Source organism: Dama dama, chromosome 6 (genome assembly GCF_033118175.1).
Source record: "Dama dama isolate Ldn47 chromosome 6, ASM3311817v1, whole genome shotgun sequence".
Classification (NCBI taxonomy): domain Eukaryota; kingdom Metazoa; phylum Chordata; class Mammalia; order Artiodactyla; family Cervidae; genus Dama; species Dama dama.
The window spans coordinates 49,149,681-49,167,359 of NC_083686.1; positions in this window are offsets into that span (position 1 = coordinate 49,149,681).

A 17,679-nucleotide genomic window follows, 5' to 3' on the forward strand; every position below is an offset into this window, starting at 1 on the left:
TTATATGGAGACCACAGAGAAAGACCGAGTTCTCCGCCTCATCGTGACCCGAGACCTCACATCCTTTGAAAACTCGAGAGGTCAGAGGAGATCAATGCTTCCAAAGGAGACGATGCCTGACTCCTCTTGAAAATGGATAGGAGTCCCAGGATCCCTGTGGCACGTGGAAAGGGACCCTGGGTCTCCCGCCTCACGTGGAGACGCGTCCCAATTGCCATGCCCAGACTCGAGGAGCATCCCGAGGTGTCCCTCGCACCTAGGCAGGAGTCCTGACGTCGCTGAAAAATCAGTATCTTTAAGGGCCCTCCCCGTCATAACTCGACAATATACCCGAGGTTCCGGCCCCAACTCGAGAAAAACCATGAGACTTCCCCCTCGCCGCGAGATGAGGCCCGATTCCCCTGCACTGCGTGCAGAGCAATTCCGTGTTCCACATCGAACGTGAAAGGAGCCTTGATTTCCTTGATGGCTCTCCAGAGAAAACCAAAGATCACTGTCTCAAGTCTAGAGGGATTCTGAGGTCACTGAAGGAAAACAATAGGCCTCCGTGGACCCCAAATCAACTCGAGATGAAAGCTTAGTCCCTGGCTTCGACTCAAGAGGAATACCAACTTTCCACAAGCACCTCAAGAGGAGGCTTCTCTCCGCTACAGGTATGTGAGAGGGACCCTGAGTTTGTGGCCTCAAGTGGAATGGACACCGAGATGCTCTGACTCGAAGTAAGGCTGGATATCCCTGCAGTGAATTGAATGCAGGCTCGTCTTGCATCTCCCAAGACGAAGGGATGTCTGAATCCCCTGTGGAGACCTCAGGGAAAGACCGACTTCTCCGCCTCATCGCGACCAGAGGCCTCACTTCCTTTGAAAACTCGAGAGGTCCGCGGAGATAAATGCTTCCAAAGGAGACGATGCCTGACTCCTCTTGAAAATGAATAGGAGGCCCAGGATCCCTGTGGCACGTGGAAAGGGACCCTGGGTCTCCCGCCTCAGGTGGAGACGCGTCCCAATTGCCATGCCAAGACTCGAGGAGAATCCCGAGGTGTCCCTCGCACCTAGGCAGGAGTCCTGACGTCGCTGAACAAACACGTGTCTGGCAGGGCCCTCCCCATCGTAACTCGAGAATATACCCCAGGTTCTGGCCGCAACTCGAGAAAAACCATGAGACTTCCCCCTCGCCGCGAGATGAGGCCCGATTCCGTGCACTGCGTGCAGAGCAATTCCGTGTTCCACATCAAACGTGAAAGGAGCCTTGATTTCCTTGATGGCACTCCAGAGAAAACCCAAGATCACTGTCTCTATTCTAGAGGGATCCTCAGGTCACTGTAGCAATACGAAAGGGCTTGGTGGACCCCAAATCAACTCGAGATGAGAGCTTAGTCCCTGCCTGCGACACAAGAGGAGTACCAACTTTCCACAAGCACCTCAAGAGGAGACTTCTCTCAGCTACAGGTATGTGAGAGGGACCCTGAGTGTGTGGCCTCAAGTGGAATGGACACCGACATGCTCTGACTCGAAGTAAGGCCGGATATCCCTGCAGGGAATTGAATGTAGGCTCGTCTTGCATCTCCCAAGACGAAGGGATGTCTGAATCCCCTGTGCAGACCACATAGAAAGAACTAGGCTCCGCCTCATCGCGAATGGAGGCCTCACATCCTTTGAAAACTCTAGAGGTCCGCGGAGATCAATGCTTCCAAAGGAGACGATGCCTGACTCCGCTTTAAATTGATAGGTGTCCCAGGATCCCTGTGGCACGTGGAAAGGGAAACTGGGTCTCCCGCCTCACGTGGAGACGCGTCCCAATTGCCATGCCAAGACTCGAGGAGAATCCAGAGGTGTCCCTCGCACCTAGGCAGAAGTCCTGACGTCGCTGAACAAACACGTTCCAGGAAGGGCCCTCCCCGTCGTAATTCGAGAATATACCCCAGGTCCGCCCGCAACTCGAGAAAAACCATGAGACTTCCCCCTCGCCATGAGATGAGGCCCGATTCCCCTGCACTGCATGCAGAGCAATTCCGTGTTCCACATCAAACCTGAAAGGAGCCTTGATTTCTTTGATGGCACTCCAGAGAAAACCCAAGATCACTGTCTCAAGTCTAGAGGGATCCTGAGGTCACTGTAACAACATAAAAGGGCTCCGTGGACCCCAAATCAACTCGACATGAGAGCTTAGTCCCTGGATTCGACTCAAGAGGAATACTAGCTTTCCATAAGCAGCTCAAGAGGAGGCCTCTCTCAGCTATATGTATGTGAGAGGGACCCTGAGTTTGTGGCCTCAAGTGGAATGGACACCGAGATGCTCTGACTCGAAGTAAGGCCGGATATCCCAGCAGTGAATTGAATGCAGGCTCGTCTTGCATCTCTCAAGACAAAGGGACGTCTGATTCCCCTGTGGAAACCACAGAGAAAGACCTAGTTCTCCGCCTCATCGCGACCGGAGGCCTCACATCCTTTGAAAACTCGAGAGGTCCGCGGAGATCAATGCTTCCAAAGGAGACGATGCCTGACTCCTCTTGAAAATGGATAGGAGTCCCAGGATCCCTGTGGCACGTGGAAAGGGACCCTGGGTCTCCCGCTTCACGTGGAGACGCGTCCCAATTGCCATGCCAAGACTCGAGGAGAATCCCGAGGTGTTCCTCGCACCTAGGCCCGAGTCCTGACGTCGCTGAACAAACACGTGTCTGGAAGGGCCCTCCCCGTCGTAACTCGAGAATATACCCCAGGTTCCGGCCACAACTCGAGAAAAACCATGAGACTTCCCCCTCGCTGCGAGATGAGGCCCGATTCCCCTGCACTGCGTGCAGAGCAATTCCGTGTTCCACATCAAACGGGAAAGGAGCCTTGATTTCCTTGATGGCTCTCCAGAGAAAACCCAAGATCACTGTCTCAAGTCTAGAGGGATTCTGAGGTCACTGAAGGAACACAATAGGCCTCCGTGGACCCCAAATCAACTCGAGATGAGAGCTTAGTCCCTGGCTTCGACTCAAGAGGAATACCAACTTTCCACAAGCACCTCAAGAGGAGGCTTCTCCCAGCTACAGGTATGTGAGAGGTACCCTGAGTTTGTGGCCTCAAGTGGAATGGACCCCGAGATGCTCTGACTCGAAGTAAGGCCCGATATCCCTGCAGTGAATTGAATGCAGGCTCGTCTTGCATCTCCCAAGACGAAGGGATGTCTGAATTTTATATGGAGACCACAGAGAAAGACCGAGTTCTCCGCCTCATCGTGACCCGAGACCTCACATCCTTTGAAAACTCGAGAGGTCAGAGGAGATCAATGCTTCCAAAGGAGACGATGCCTGACTCCTCTTGAAAATGGATAGGAGTCCCAGGATCCCTGTGGCACGTGGAAAGGGACCCTGGGTCTCCCGCCTCACGTGGAGACGCGTCCCAATTGCCATGCCCAGACTCGAGGAGCATCCCGAGGTGTCCCTCGCACCTAGGCAGGAGTCCTGACGTCGCTGAAAAATCAGTATCTTTAAGGGCCCTCCCCGTCATAACTCGACAATATACCCGAGGTTCCGGCCCCAACTCGAGAAAAACCATGAGACTTCCCCCTCGCCGCGAGATGAGGCCCGATTCCCCTGCACTGCGTGCAGAGCAATTCCGTGTTCCACATCGAACGTGAAAGGAGCCTTGATTTCCTTGATGGCTCTCCAGAGAAAACCAAAGATCACTGTCTCAAGTCTAGAGGGATTCTGAGGTCACTGAAGGAAAACAATAGGCCTCCGTGGACCCCAAATCAACTCGAGATGAAAGCTTAGTCCCTGGCTTCGACTCAAGAGGAATACCAACTTTCCACAAGCACCTCAAGAGGAGGCTTCTCTCCGCTACAGGTATGTGAGAGGGACCCTGAGTTTGTGGCTTCAAGTGGAATGGACAAAGAGATGCACTGACTCGAAGTAAGGCTGGATATCCCTGCAGTGAATTGAATGCAGGCTCGTCTTGCATCTCCCAAGACGAAGGGGTGTCTGAATCCCCTGTTGTGACCACAGAGAAAAACCTAGTTGTCCGCCTCATCGTGACCGGAGGCCTCACATCCTTTGAAAACTCGAGAGGTCCGCGGAGATCAATGCTTCCAAAGGAGACGATGCCTGACTCCTCTTGAAAATGGATAGGAGTCCCAGGATCCCTGTGGCACGTGGAAAGGGTCCCTGGGTCTCCCGCATCACGTGGAGACGCGTCCCAATACCATGCCAAGACTCGTGGAGAATCCCGAGTTGTCCCTCGCACCTAGGCAGGAGTCTTTATGTCGCTGAATAAACAAGTGTCTGGAAGGGCCCTCCCCATCGTAACTCGAGAATATACCCCAGGTTCCGGCCACAACTCGAGAAAAACCATGAGACTTCCCCCTCGCCGCGAGATGAGGCCCGATTCCCCTGCACTGCGTGCAGAGCAATTCCGTGTTCCACATCAAACGTGAAATGAGCCTTGATTTCCTTGATGGCACTCCAGAGAAAACCCAAGATCACTGTCTCAAGTCTAGAGGGATCCTGAGGTCACTGGAGCAACACGAAAGGGCTCCGTGGACCCCAAATCAACTCGAGCTGAGAGCTTAGTCCTTGGCTTCGACTCAAGAGGAATACCAACTTTCCACAAGCACTTCAAGAGGAGGCTTCTCTCAGCTACATGTATGTGAGAGGGACCCTGAGTTTGTGGCCTCAAGTGGAATGGACACCGAGATGCTCTGACTCAAAGTAAGGCCGGATATCCCTGCAATGAATTGAATGCAGGCTCCTCTTGCATCTCCCAAGACGAAAGTTTGTCTGAATCCCCTGTGGAGACCACAGAGAAAGACCTAGTCCTCCGCCTCAACGCGAACGGAGGCCTCACAACCTTTGAAAACTCGTGAGGTCCGCGGAGATAAATGCTTCCAAAGGAGACGATGCCTGACTCCTCTTGAAAATGAATAGGAGTCCCAGGATCCCTGTCCACGTGGAAGGGGACCTGGGTCTTCCGCTTCACGTGGAGACGCGTCCCAATTGCCATGCCAAGACTCGAGGAGAATCCCGAGGTGTCCCTCCCACCGAGGCAGGGGTCCTGACATCGCTGAACAAACACGTGTCTGGAAGGGCCCTCACCGTCGTAACTCGAGAATGTACCCCAGGTTCCGGCTGCAACTCGAGAAAAACCATGAGACTTCCCCCTCGCCGCGAGATGAGGCCCGATTCCCCTGGACTGCGTGCAGAGCAATTCCGGGTTCCACATCAAACGTGAAAGGAGCCTTGATTTCCTTGATGGCACTCCAGAGAAAAACCAAGATCACTGTCTCAAGTCTGGAGGGATCCTGAGGTCACTGGAGCAACACGAAATTTCCCCTTGGACCCCAAATCAACTCGAGATGAGAGCTTAGTCCCTGGCTTTGACTCAAGAGGAATACCAACTTTTCACAAGCAGCTCAAGAGGAGGCTTCTCTCAGCTACAGGTAAGTGAGAGGGACCCTGAGTTTGTGGCCTCAAGTGGAATGGTCACCGAGATGCTCTGACTCGAAGTAAGGCCGGATATCCGTGCAGTGAATTGAATGCAGGCTCGTCTTGCATCTCCCAAGACGAAGGGATGTCTGAATCCCCTGTGGAGACCACAGAGAAAGACCTAGTTCTCCGCCTCATCGCGACCGGAGGCCTCACATCCTTTGAAACCTCAAGAGTTCCGCGGAGATCAATGCTTCCAAAGGAGACGATGACTGACTCCTCTTGAAAATGGATAGGAGTCCCAGGATCCCTGTGGCACGTGGAAAGGGACCCTGGGTCTCCCGCCTCACGGGGAGACGCGTCCCAATTGCCATGCCAAGACTCGAGGAGAATCCCGAAGTGTGCCTCGCACCTAGGCAGGAGTCCTGACGTCACTGAACAAACACGTGTCTGGAAGGGCCCTCCCCGTCGTAACTCGAGAATATACCCCAGGTTCCGGCCGCAACTCGAGAAAAACCATGAGACTTCCCCCTCGCCGCGAGATGAGGCCTGATTCCCATGCACTGCGTGCAGAGCAATTCCGTGTTCCACATCAAACGTGAAAGGAGCCTTGATTTCCTTGATGGCACTCCAGAGAAAACCCAAGATCACTGTCTCATCTTCAGAGGGATGCTGAGGTCACTGGAGCAACACGAAATTTCCCCTTTGACCCCAAATCAACTCGAGATGAGAGCATGGTCCCTGACTTCGACTCAAGAGGAATACCAACTTTCCATAAGCACCTCAAGAGGAGGCTTCTCTCAGCTACAGGTATGTGAGAGGGACCCTGAGTTTGTGGCCTCAAGTGGAATGGACACCGAGATGCTCTGACTCGAAGTAAGGCCGGATATCCCTGCAGTGAATTGAATGCAGGCTCGTCTTGCATCTCCCAAGACGAAGGGATGTCTGAATCCCCTGTGGAGACCTCAGAGAAAGACCGAATTCTCCACCTCATCGCGACCAGAGGCCTCACATCCTTTGAAAACTCGAGAGGTCCGCGGAGATCAATGCTTCCAAAGGAGACGATGCCTGACTCCTCTTGAAAATGGATAGGAGTCCCAGGATCCCTGTGGCACGTGGAAAGGGACCCTGGTCTCGCGCCTCACGTGGAGACGCGTCCAAATTGCCATGCCAAGACTCGAGGAGAATCCCGAGGTGTCCCTCGCACCTAGGCAGGAGTCCTGACGTCGCTGAACAAACACGTGTCTGGACGGGCCCTCCCCGTGGTAACTCGAGAATATACCCCAGGTTCCGGCCGCAACTCGAGAAAAACCATGAGATTTTCCCCTCGCCGCGAGTTGAAGCCCGATTCCCCTGCACTGTATGCAGAGCCATTCCGTGTTCCACATCAAACGTGAAAGGAGCCTTGATTTCCTTGATGGCACTCCAGAGAAACCCAAAATCACTGTCTCATGTCTAGAGGGATCATGAGGTCACTGGAGCAACACGAAAGGGCTCCGTGGACCCCAGATCAACTCGAGATGAGAGCTTCGACCCTGGCTTCGACTCAAGAGGAATACCCACTTTTCAGAAGCACCTCAAGACGAGGATTCTCTCAGCTACAGGTATGTGAGAGGGACCCTGAGTTTGTGGCCTCAAGTGGAATGGACACCGAGATGCTCTGACTCGAAGTAAGGCCGGATATCCCTGAAGTGAATTGAATGCAGGCTCGTCTTGCATCTCCCAAGACGAAGGGTTGTCTGAATCCCCTGTGGAGACCAAAGAGAAAGACCTAGTCCTCCGCCTCAACGCCACCGGAGGCCTCACATCCTTTGAAAACTCGAGAGGTCAGCGGAGATCAATGCTTCCAAAGGAGACGATGCCTGACTCCTCTTGAAAATGGATAGGAGTCCCAGGATCCCTGTGGCACGTGGAAAGGGACGCTGGGTCTTCCGCCTCACGTGGAGACACGTCCCAATTGCCATGCCAAGACTCGAGGAGAATCCCGCGGTGTCCCTCGCACCCAGGCAGGAGTCCTGACGTCGCTGAACAAACACGTGTCTGGAAGGGCCCTCCCCGTCGTAACTCCAGAATATACCCCAGGTTCCGGCCGCAACTCGAGAAAAACCATGAGACTTCCCCCTCGCCACGAGATGAGGCCCGATTCACCTGCACTGCGTGCAGAGCAATTCCGTGTTCCACATCAAACGTGAAAGGAGCCTTGATTTCCTTGATGGCACTCCAGAGAAAACCCAAGATCACGGTCTCAAGAATAGAGGGATCCTGAGGTCACTGGAGCAACACGAAACGGCTCCGTGGACCCCAAATCAACTCTAGATGAGAGTTATCCCTGGCTTCGACTAAAGAGGAATACCAACTTTTCACAAGCACCTCAAGAGGAGGCTTCTCTCAGCTACAGGTATGTGAGAGGGACCCTGAGTTTGTGGCCTCAAGTGGAATGGACACCGAGATGCTCTGACTCGAAGTAAGGCCGGATATCCCTGCAGTGAATTGAATGCAGGCTCGTCTTGCATCTCCCAAGACGAAGGGATGTCTGAATCCCCTGTGGAGACCACAGAGAAAGACCTAGTCCTCCACCTCATCAAGACCGGAGGCCTCACATCCTTTGAAAACTCGAGAGGTCTGCGGAGATCAATGCTTCCAAAGGAGACGATGCCTGAATCCTCTTGAAAATGGATAGGAGTCCCAGGATCACTGTGGCACGTGGAAAGGGACCCTGGGTCTCCCGCCTCACGTGGAGACACGTCCCAATTGCCATGCCAAGACTCGAGGAGAATCCCGAGGTGTCCCTCGCCCCTAGGCAGGAGTCCTGACGTTGCTGAACAAACACGTGTCTGGAAGGGCCCTCCCCGTCGTAACTCGAGAATATACCCCAGGTTCCGTCCGCAACTCGAGAAAAACCATGAGATTTCCCCCTCGCCGCGAGTTGAGGCCCGATTCCCCTGGACTGCGTGCAGAGCAATTCCGTGTTCCAAATCAAACGTGAAAGGAGCTTTGATTTCCTTGATGGCACTCCAGAGAAAACCCAAGATCACTGTCTCAAGTTTAGAGGGATGCTGAGGTCACTGGAGCAACACGAAATTTCCCCATGGACCCCAAATCCACTCGAGATGAGAGCTTAGTCCCTGGCTTCGACTCAAGAGGACTACCAACTTTCTATAAGCACCTCAAGAGGAGGCTTCTTTCAGCTACAGGTATGTGAGAGGGACCCTGAGTTTGTGGCCTCAAGTGGAATGGACACCGAGATGCTCTGACTCAAAGTAAGGCCGGATATCCCTGCAGTGAATTGAATGCAGGCTCGTCTTGCATCTCCCAAGACGAAGGGATGTCTGAATCCCCTGTGGAGATCTCAGAGAAAGACCGACTTCTCCGCCTCATCGCAACCGGAGGCCTCATATCCATTGAAAACTCGAGAGGTCCGCGGAGTTCAATGCTTCCAAAGGAGACGATGCCTGACTCCTCTTGAAAATGGATAGGAGTCCCAGGATCCCTGTGGCACGTGGAAAGGGACCCTGGGTCTCCCGCCTCACGTGGAGACGCGTCCAAATTGCCATGCCAAGACTCGAGGAGAATCCCGAGGTGTCCCTCCCACATAGGCAGGAGTCCTGATGTCGCTGAACAAACACGTGTCTGGAAGGGCCCTCCCCGTCGTAACTCGAGAATATACCCCAGGTTCCGTACGCAACTCGAGGAAAACCATGAGATTTCCCCCTCGCCACGAGTTGAGGCCCGATTCCCCTGCACTGAATGCTGAGCAATTCCGTGTTCCACATCAAACGTGAAAGGAGCCTTGATTTCCTTGATGGCACTCCAGAGAAAACCCAAGATCACTGTCTCAAGTCTAGAGCGATCCTGAGATCACTGGAGCAACACGAAAGGGCTCCGTGGACCCCAGATCAACTCGAGATGAGAGCTTAGTCCCTGGCTTCGACTCTACAGGAATACCAACTTTCCACAAGCACCTCAAGAGGAGGCTTCTCTCAGCTACAGGTATGTGAGAGGGACCCTGAGTTTGTGGCCTCAAGTGGAATGGACACCGAGATGCTCTGACTTGAAGTAAGGCCGGATATCCCTGCAGTGAATTGAATGCAGGCTCGTCTTGCATCTCCATAGACGAAGGGATGTCTGAATCCCCTGTGGAGACCACAGAGAAAGTCCTAGTCCTCGGCCTCATCGCGACCGGAGGCCTCACATCCTTTGAAAACTCAAGAGGTCCGCGGAGATCAATGCTTCCAAAGGAGACGATGCCTGACTCCTCTTGAAGATGGATAGGAGTCCCAGGATCCCTGTGGCACGTGGAAAGGGACACTGGGTCTCCGGCCTCACGTGGAGACGGGTCCCAATTGCCATGCCAAGACTCGAGGAGAATCCCGAGGTGTCCCTCGCCCCTAGGCAGGAGTCCTGACGTCGCTGAACAAACACGTGTCTGGAAGGGCCCTCCCCGTCGTAACTCGAGAATATACCCCAGGTTCCGTCCGCAACTGGAGAAAAACCATGAGATTTCCCCCTCGCCGCGAGTTGAGGCCCGATTCCCCTGCACTGCGTGCAGAGCAATTCCGTGTTCCACATCAAACGTGAAAGGAGCCTTGATTTCCTTGATGGCACTCCAGAGAAAACCCAAGATCAGTGTCTCAAGTCTAGAGGGATCCTGAGGTCACTGGAGCAACATGAAAGGGCTCCGTGGACCCCAAATCAACTCGAGATGAGAGCTTAGTCCCTGGCTTCGACTCAAGTGGAATACCCACTTTTCAAAAGCACCTCAAAAGGAGGCTTCTCTCAGCTACACGTATATTTGAGGGACCCTGAGTTTGTGGCCTCAAGTGGAATGGACACCGAGATGCTCTGACTTGAAGTAACGCCGGATATCCCTGCAGTGAATTGAATGCAGGCTCGTCTTGCATCTCCCAAGACGAAGGGTTGTCTGAATCCCCTGTGGAGACCAAAGAGAAAGACCTAGTCCTCCACCTCAACGCAACCGGAGGCCTCACATCCTTTGAAAACTCAAGAGTTCCGCGGAGATCAATGCTTCCAAAGGAGACGATGCCTGACTCCTCTTGAAAATGGATAGGAGTCCCAGGATCCCTGTGGCACATGGAAAGGGAGCCTGGGTCTCCCGGCTCCCGTGGAGACGAGTCCCAATTGCCATGCCAAGACTCGAGGAGAATCCCGAGGTGTCCCTCGCACCTAGGCAGGAGTCCTGACGTCGCTGAACAAACACGTGTCTGGAAGGGCCCTCCCCGTCGTAACTCGAGAATATACCCGAGGTTCCGGCCGCAACTCGAGAAAAACCATGAGACTTCCCCCTCGCCGCGAGATGAGGCCCGATTCCCCTGCACTGCATGCAGAGCAATTCCGTGTTCCACATCAAACGTGAAAGGAGCCTTGATTTCCTTGATGGCACTCCAGAGAAAACCCAAGATCACTTTCTCAAGTCTAGAGGGATCCTGAAGTCACTGGACCAACAGGAAAGGGCTTCGTGGACCCCAAATCAACTCGAGATGATAGCTTAGACCCTGGCTTAGACTCAAGAGGAATACCAACTCTCCACAAGGACCTCAAGAGGAGGTTTCTCTCAGCTACACGCATATTTGAGGGACCCTGGGTTTGTGGCCTCAAGTGGAATAGACACCGAGATGCTCTGACTCGAAGTAAGGCCGGATATCCCTGCAGTGAATTGAATGCAGGCTCGTCTTGCATCTCCCAAGACGAAGGGATGTCTGAATCCCCTGTGGAGACCACAGAGAAAGACCTAATTCTCCGCCTCATAGCGACCGGGGGCCTCACATCCTATGAAAATTCGAGAGGTCCGCGGAGATCAATGCTTCCAAAGGAGACGATGCCTGACTCCTCTTGAAAATGGATAGGAGTCCCAGGATCCCTGTGGCACGTGGAAAGGGACCCTGGGTCTCCCGCCTCACGTGGAGACGCGTCCAAATTGCCATGCCAAGACTCGAGGAGAATCCCGAGGTTTCCCTCGCACCTAGGCAGGAGTCCTGACGTCACTGAACAAACACGTGTCTGGAAAGGTCCTCCCCGTCGTAACTCGAGAATATACCCCAGGTTCCGGCCGCAACTCGAGAAAAACCATGAGACTTCCCCCTCGCCGCGAGATGAGGCCTGATTCCCCTGCAGTGCGTGCAGAGCAATTCCGTGTTCCACATCAAACGTGAAAGGAGCCTTGATTTCCTTGATGGCACTCCAGAGAAAACCCAAAACCACTGTCTCAAGTCTAGAGGGATCCTGAGATCACTGGAGCAACACGAAAGGGCTCCGTGGACCCCAGATCAACTCGAGATGAGAGCTTAGACCCTGCCTTCGACTCAAGATGAATACCCACTTTTCACAAGCACCTCAAGACGAGGCTTCTCTCAGCTACAGGTATGTGAGAGGGACCCTGAGTTTGTGGCCTCAAGTGGAATGGACACCGAGATGCTCTGACTCGAAGTAAGGCCGGATATCGCTGCAGTGAATTGAATGCAGGCTCGTCTTGCATCTCCCAAGACGAAGGGATGTCTGAATCCCCTGTGGAGACCACAGAGAAATACCTAGACCTCCGCCTCAACGGCACCGGAGGCCTCACATCCTTTGAAAACTCGAGAGGTCTGCGGAGATCAATGCTTCCAAAGGAGACGATGCCTGACTCTTCTTGAAAATGGATAGGAGTCCCAGGATCCCTGTGGCACGTGGAAAGGGACCCTGGGTCTCCTGCCTCACGTGGAGACGCCTCCCAATTGCCATGCCAAGACTCGAGGAGAATCCCGAGGTGTCCCTCGCACCTAGGCAGGAGTCCTGACGTCGCTGAACAAACACGTGTCTGGAAGGGCCCTCCCCGTCGTAACTCGAGAATATACCCCAGGTTCCGGCCGCAACTCGAGAAAAACCATGAGACTTCCCCCTCGCCGCGAGATGAGGCCCGATTCCCCTGCACTGCATGCAGAGCAATTCCGTGTTCCACATCAAACGTGAAAGGAGCCTTGATTTCCTTGATGGCACTCCAGAGAAACCCCAAGATCACTGTCTCAAGTCTAGAGGGATCCTGAGGTCACTGGTGCAACATGAAAGGGCTCCGTGGACCCCAAATCAACTCTAGATGAAAGCTTAGTCCCTGGATCGACTCAAGAGGACTACCAACTTTCCACAAGCCCCTTAAGAGGAGGCTTCTCTCAGCTACAGGTATGTGAGAGGGACCCTGAATTTGTGGCCTCAAGTGGAATGGACACCGAGATGCTCTGTCTCGAAGTAAGGCCGGATATCCCTGCAGTGAATTGAATGCAGGCTCGTCTTGCATCTCCCAAGACGACGGGATGTCTGAATCCCCTGTGGAGACCACAGAGAAAGTTTTAGTCCTCCGCCTCATCGCGACCGTAGGCCTCACATCCTTTGAAAACTCAAGAGGTCCGCGGAGATCAATGCTTCCAAAGGAGATGATGCCTGACTCCTCTTGAAAATGGATAGGAGTCCCAGGATCCCTGTGGCACGTGGAAAGGGACCCTGGGTCTCCGGCCTCACGTGGAGACGTGTCCCAATTGCCATGCCAAGACTCGAGGAGAATCCCGAGGTGTCCCTCGCACCTAGGCAGGAGTCCTGACGTCGCTGAACAAACACGTGTCTGGAAGGGCCCTCCCCGTCGTAACTCGAGAATATACCCCAGGTTCCGGCCGCAACTCGAGAAAAACCATGAGATTTCCCCCTCGCCGCTAGTTGAGGCCCGAATCCCCAGTACTGCATGCAGAGCAATTCCGTGTTCCACATCAAACGTGAAAGGAGCCTTGATTTCCTTGATGGCACTCCAGAGAAAACCCAAGATCACTGTCTCAACTCTAGGGGGATGCTGAGGTCACTGGAGCAACACGAAATTTCCCCTTGGACCCCAAATCAACTCGAGATGAGAGCTTAGTCCCTGGCTTCGACTCAAGAGGAATACCAACTTTCCACAAGCACCTCAAGAGGAGGCTTCTCTCAGCTACAGGTATGTGAGAGGGACCCTGAGTTTGTGGCCTCAAGTGGAAAGGACACCGAGATGCTCGACTCGAAGTAAGGCTGGATATCCCTGCAGTGAATTGAATGCAGGCTCGTCTTACATCTCCCAAGACGAAGGGATGTCTGAATCCCCTGTGGAGACCACAGAGAATGTCCTAGTCCTCCGCCTCAACGCGACCGGAGGCCTCACATCCTTTGAAAACTCGAGAGGTCCGCGGAGATCAATGCTTCCAAAGGAGACGATGCCTGACTCCTCTTGAAAATGGATAGGAGTCCCAGGATCCCTGTGGCACGTGGAAAGGGACCCTGGGTCTCCCCTCTCACGTGGAAATCGCGTCCCAATTGCCATGCCAAGACTCGAGGAGTATCTCGAGGTGTCCCTCGCACCTAGGCAGGAGTCTTGACGTCGCTGAACAAACACGTGTCTGGAAGGGCCGTCCCCGTCGTAACTCGAGAATATACCCCAGGTTCCGGCCTCAACTCGAGAAACACCATGAGACTTCCCCCTCGCCGCGAGATGAGGCCCGATTCCCCTGCACTGCGTGCAGAACAATTCCGTGTTCCACATTAAACGTGAAAGGAGCCTTGATTTCCTGATGGCACTCCAGAGAAAACCCAAGATCACTGTCTCAAGTCTAGAGGGATCCTGAGGTCACTGGAGCAACACCAAAAGGCTCCGTGGACCCCAAATCAACTCGTGATGAGAGCTTAGTCCCTGGCTTCGACTCAAGAGGAATACCAACTTTCCACAGGCACCTCAAGAGGAAGCTTCTCTCAGCTACAGGTATATTGGAGGGACCCCGAGTTTGTGGCCTCAAATGGAATGGACACCGTGATGCTCTGACTCGAAGTAAGGCCGGATATCCCTGCAGTGAATTGAATGCAGGCTCGTCTTGCATCTCCCAAGACGAAGGGTTGTCTGAATCCCCTGTGGAGACCACAGAGAAAGACCTTGTGCTCCATCTCAACGTAACCGGAGGCCTCATTTCCTTTGAAAACTCGAGAGGTCCGCGGAGATCAATACTTCCAAAGGAGACGATGTCTGACTCCGCTTGAAAATGGATAGGAGTCCCAGGATCCCTGTGGCACGTGGAAAGGGACCCTGGGTCTCCCGCCTCACGTGGAGACGCATCCCAATTGCCATGCCAAGACTCGAGGAGAATCCCGAGGTGTACCTCGCACCTAGGCAGGAGTCCTGACGTCGCTGAACAAACACGTATCTGGAAGGGCCCTCCCCGTCGTAACTCGAGAATATACCCCAAGTTCCGGCCGCAACTCGAGAAAAACCATGAGACTTCCCCCTCGCCGCGAGATGAGGCCCGATTCCCCTGCACTGCGTGCAGAGCAATTCCGTGTTCCACATTAAACGTGAAAGGAGCCTTGATTTCCTTGATGGCACTCCAGAGAAAACCCAAGATCACTGTCTCAAGTCTAGAGGGATCCTGAGGTCACTGGAGCAACACCAAAAGGCTCCGTGGACCCCAAATCAACTCGTGATGAGAGCTTAGTCCCTGGCTTCGACTCAAGAGGAATACCAACTTTCCACAAGCACCTCAAGAGGAGGCTTCTCTCAGCTACAGGTATGTGAGAGGGACCCTGAGTTTGTGGCCTCAAGTGGAATGGACACCGAGATGCTCTGACTCGAAGTAAGGCCGGATATCCCTGCAGTGAATTGAATGCAGGCTCGTCTTGCATGTCCCAAGGAGAAGGGTTGTCTGATTCCCCTGTGGAGACCACAGAGAAAGAACTAGTTCCCCGCCTCATCGAGACCGGAGGCCTCACATCCTTTGAAAACTCGAGAGGTCCGCGGAGATCAATGCTTCCAAAGGAGACGATGCCGCACTCTTCTTGAAAATGGATAGGAGTCCCAGGATCCCTGTGGCACGTGGAAAGGGACCCTGGGTCTCCGGCCTCACGTGGAGACGTGTCCCAATTGCCATGCCAAGACTCGAGGAGAATCCCGAGGTGTCCCTCGCACCTAGGCAGGAGTCCTGACGTCGCTGAACAAACACGTGTCTGGAAGGGCCCTCCCCGTCGTAACTCGAGAATATAGCCCAGGTTCCGGCCGCAACTCGAGAAAAACCATGAGATTTCCCCCTCGCCGCGAGTTGAGGCCCGAATCCACAGTACTGCATGCAGAGCAATTCCGTGTTCCACATCAAACGTGAAAGGAGCCTTGATTTCCTTGATGGCACTCCAGAGAAAACCCAAGATCACTGTCTCAACTCTAGAGGGATGCTGAGGTCACTGGAGCAACACGAAATTTCCCCTTGGACCCCAAATAAACTCGAGATGAGAGCTTAGTCCCTGGCTTCGACTCAAGAGGAATACCAACTTTCCACAAGCACCTCAAGAGGAGGCTTCTCTCAGCTACAGGTATGTGAGAGGGACCCTGAGTTTGCGGCCTCAAGTGGAATGGACACCGAGATGCTCTGACTCGAAGTAAGGCCGGATATCCCTGCAGTGAATTGAATGCAGGCTCATCTTGCATCTCCCAAGACGAAGGGATGTCTGAATCCCCTGTGGAGACCACAGAGAAAGTTTTAGTCCTCCGCCTCATCGCGACCGTAGGCCTCACATCCTTTGAAAACTCAAGAGGTCCGCGGAGATCAATGCTTCCAAAGGAGACGATGCCTGACTCCTCTTGAAAATGGATAGGAGTCCCAGGATCCCTGTGGCACGTGGAAAGGGACCCTGGGTCTCCGGCCTCACGTGGAGACGTGTCCCAATTGCCATGCCAAGACTCGAGGAGAATCCCGAGGTGTCCCTCGCACCTAGGCAGGTGTCCTGACGTCGCTGAACAAACACGTGTCTGGAAGGGCCCTCCCCGTCGTAACTCGAGAATATACCCCAGGTTCCGGCCGCAACTCGAGAAAAACCATGAGACTTCCCCCTCGCCGCGAGTTGAGGCCCGATTCCCCTGCACTGCGTGCAGAGCAATTCCGTGTTCCACATCAAACGTGAAAGGAGCCTTGATTTCCTTGACGGCACTCCAGAGAAAACCCAAGATCACTGTCTCAAGTCTAGAGGGATCCTGAGGTCACTGGAGCAACAAGAAAGGGCTCCGAGGACCCCATATCAACTCGAGATGAGAGCTTAGTCCCTAGCTTCGACTCAAGAGGAATACCAACTTTCCACAAGCACCTCAAGAGGAGGCTTCTCTCAGCTACAGGTATGTGAGAGGGACCCTGAATTTGTGGCCTCAAGTGGAATGGACACCGAGATGCTCTGACTCGAAGTAAGGCCGAATATCCCTGCAGTGAATTGAATGCAGGCTCGTCTTGCATCTCCCAAGAAGAAGGGTTGTCTGAATCCCCTGTGGAGACCACAGAGAAAGACCTAGTCCTCCCCCTCAATGCGACCGGAGGCCTCACATCATTTGAAAACTCGAGAGGTCCGCGGAGATCAATGCTTCCAAAGGAGACGATGCCTGACTCCTATTGAAAATGGATAGGAGTCCCAGGATCCCTGTGGCACGTGGAAAGGGACCCCGGGTCTCCCGCCTCACGTGGAGACGCATCCCAATTGCCATGCCAAGACTCGAGGAGAATCCGGAGGTGTCCCTCGCACATAGGCAGGAGTCCTGACGTCGCTGAACAAACACGTGTCTGAAGGGCCCTCCCCGTCGTAACTCGAGAATATACCCCAGGTTCCGGCCGCAACTCGAGAAAAACCATGAGACTTCCCCCTGGCCGCGAGATGAGGCCCGATTCCCCTTCACTGTGTGCAGAGCAATTCCGTGTTCCACATCAAACGTGAAAGGAGCCTTGATTTCCTTGATGGCACTCCAGAGAAAACCCAAGATCACTGTCTCAAGTCTAGAGGGATCCTGAGGTCACTGGAGCAACACGAAAGGGCTCCGTGGACCCCAAATCAACTCGAGATGAGAGCTTAGTCCCTGGCTTCGACTGAAGAAGAATACCAACTTTCCACAAGCACCTCAAGAGGAGGCTTCTATCAGCTACAGGTATGTGAGAGGGATCCTGAGTTTGTGGCCTCAAGTGGAATGGACACAGAGATGCTCTGACTCGAAGTAAGGCCGGATATCCCTGCAGTGAATTTAATGCAGGCTCGTCTTGCAATTCCCAAGATGAAGGGATGTCTGAATCCCCTGTGGAGACCACAGAGAAAGACCTAGTTCTCCACCTCTTCGCGACCGGAGGCCTCACATCCTTTGAAAACTCGAAAGGTCCGCGGAGATCAATGCTTCCAAAGGAGACGATGCCTGACTCCTCTTGAAAATGGTTAGGATCCCCAGGATCCCAGTCCACATGGACGGGGACCCTGGGTCT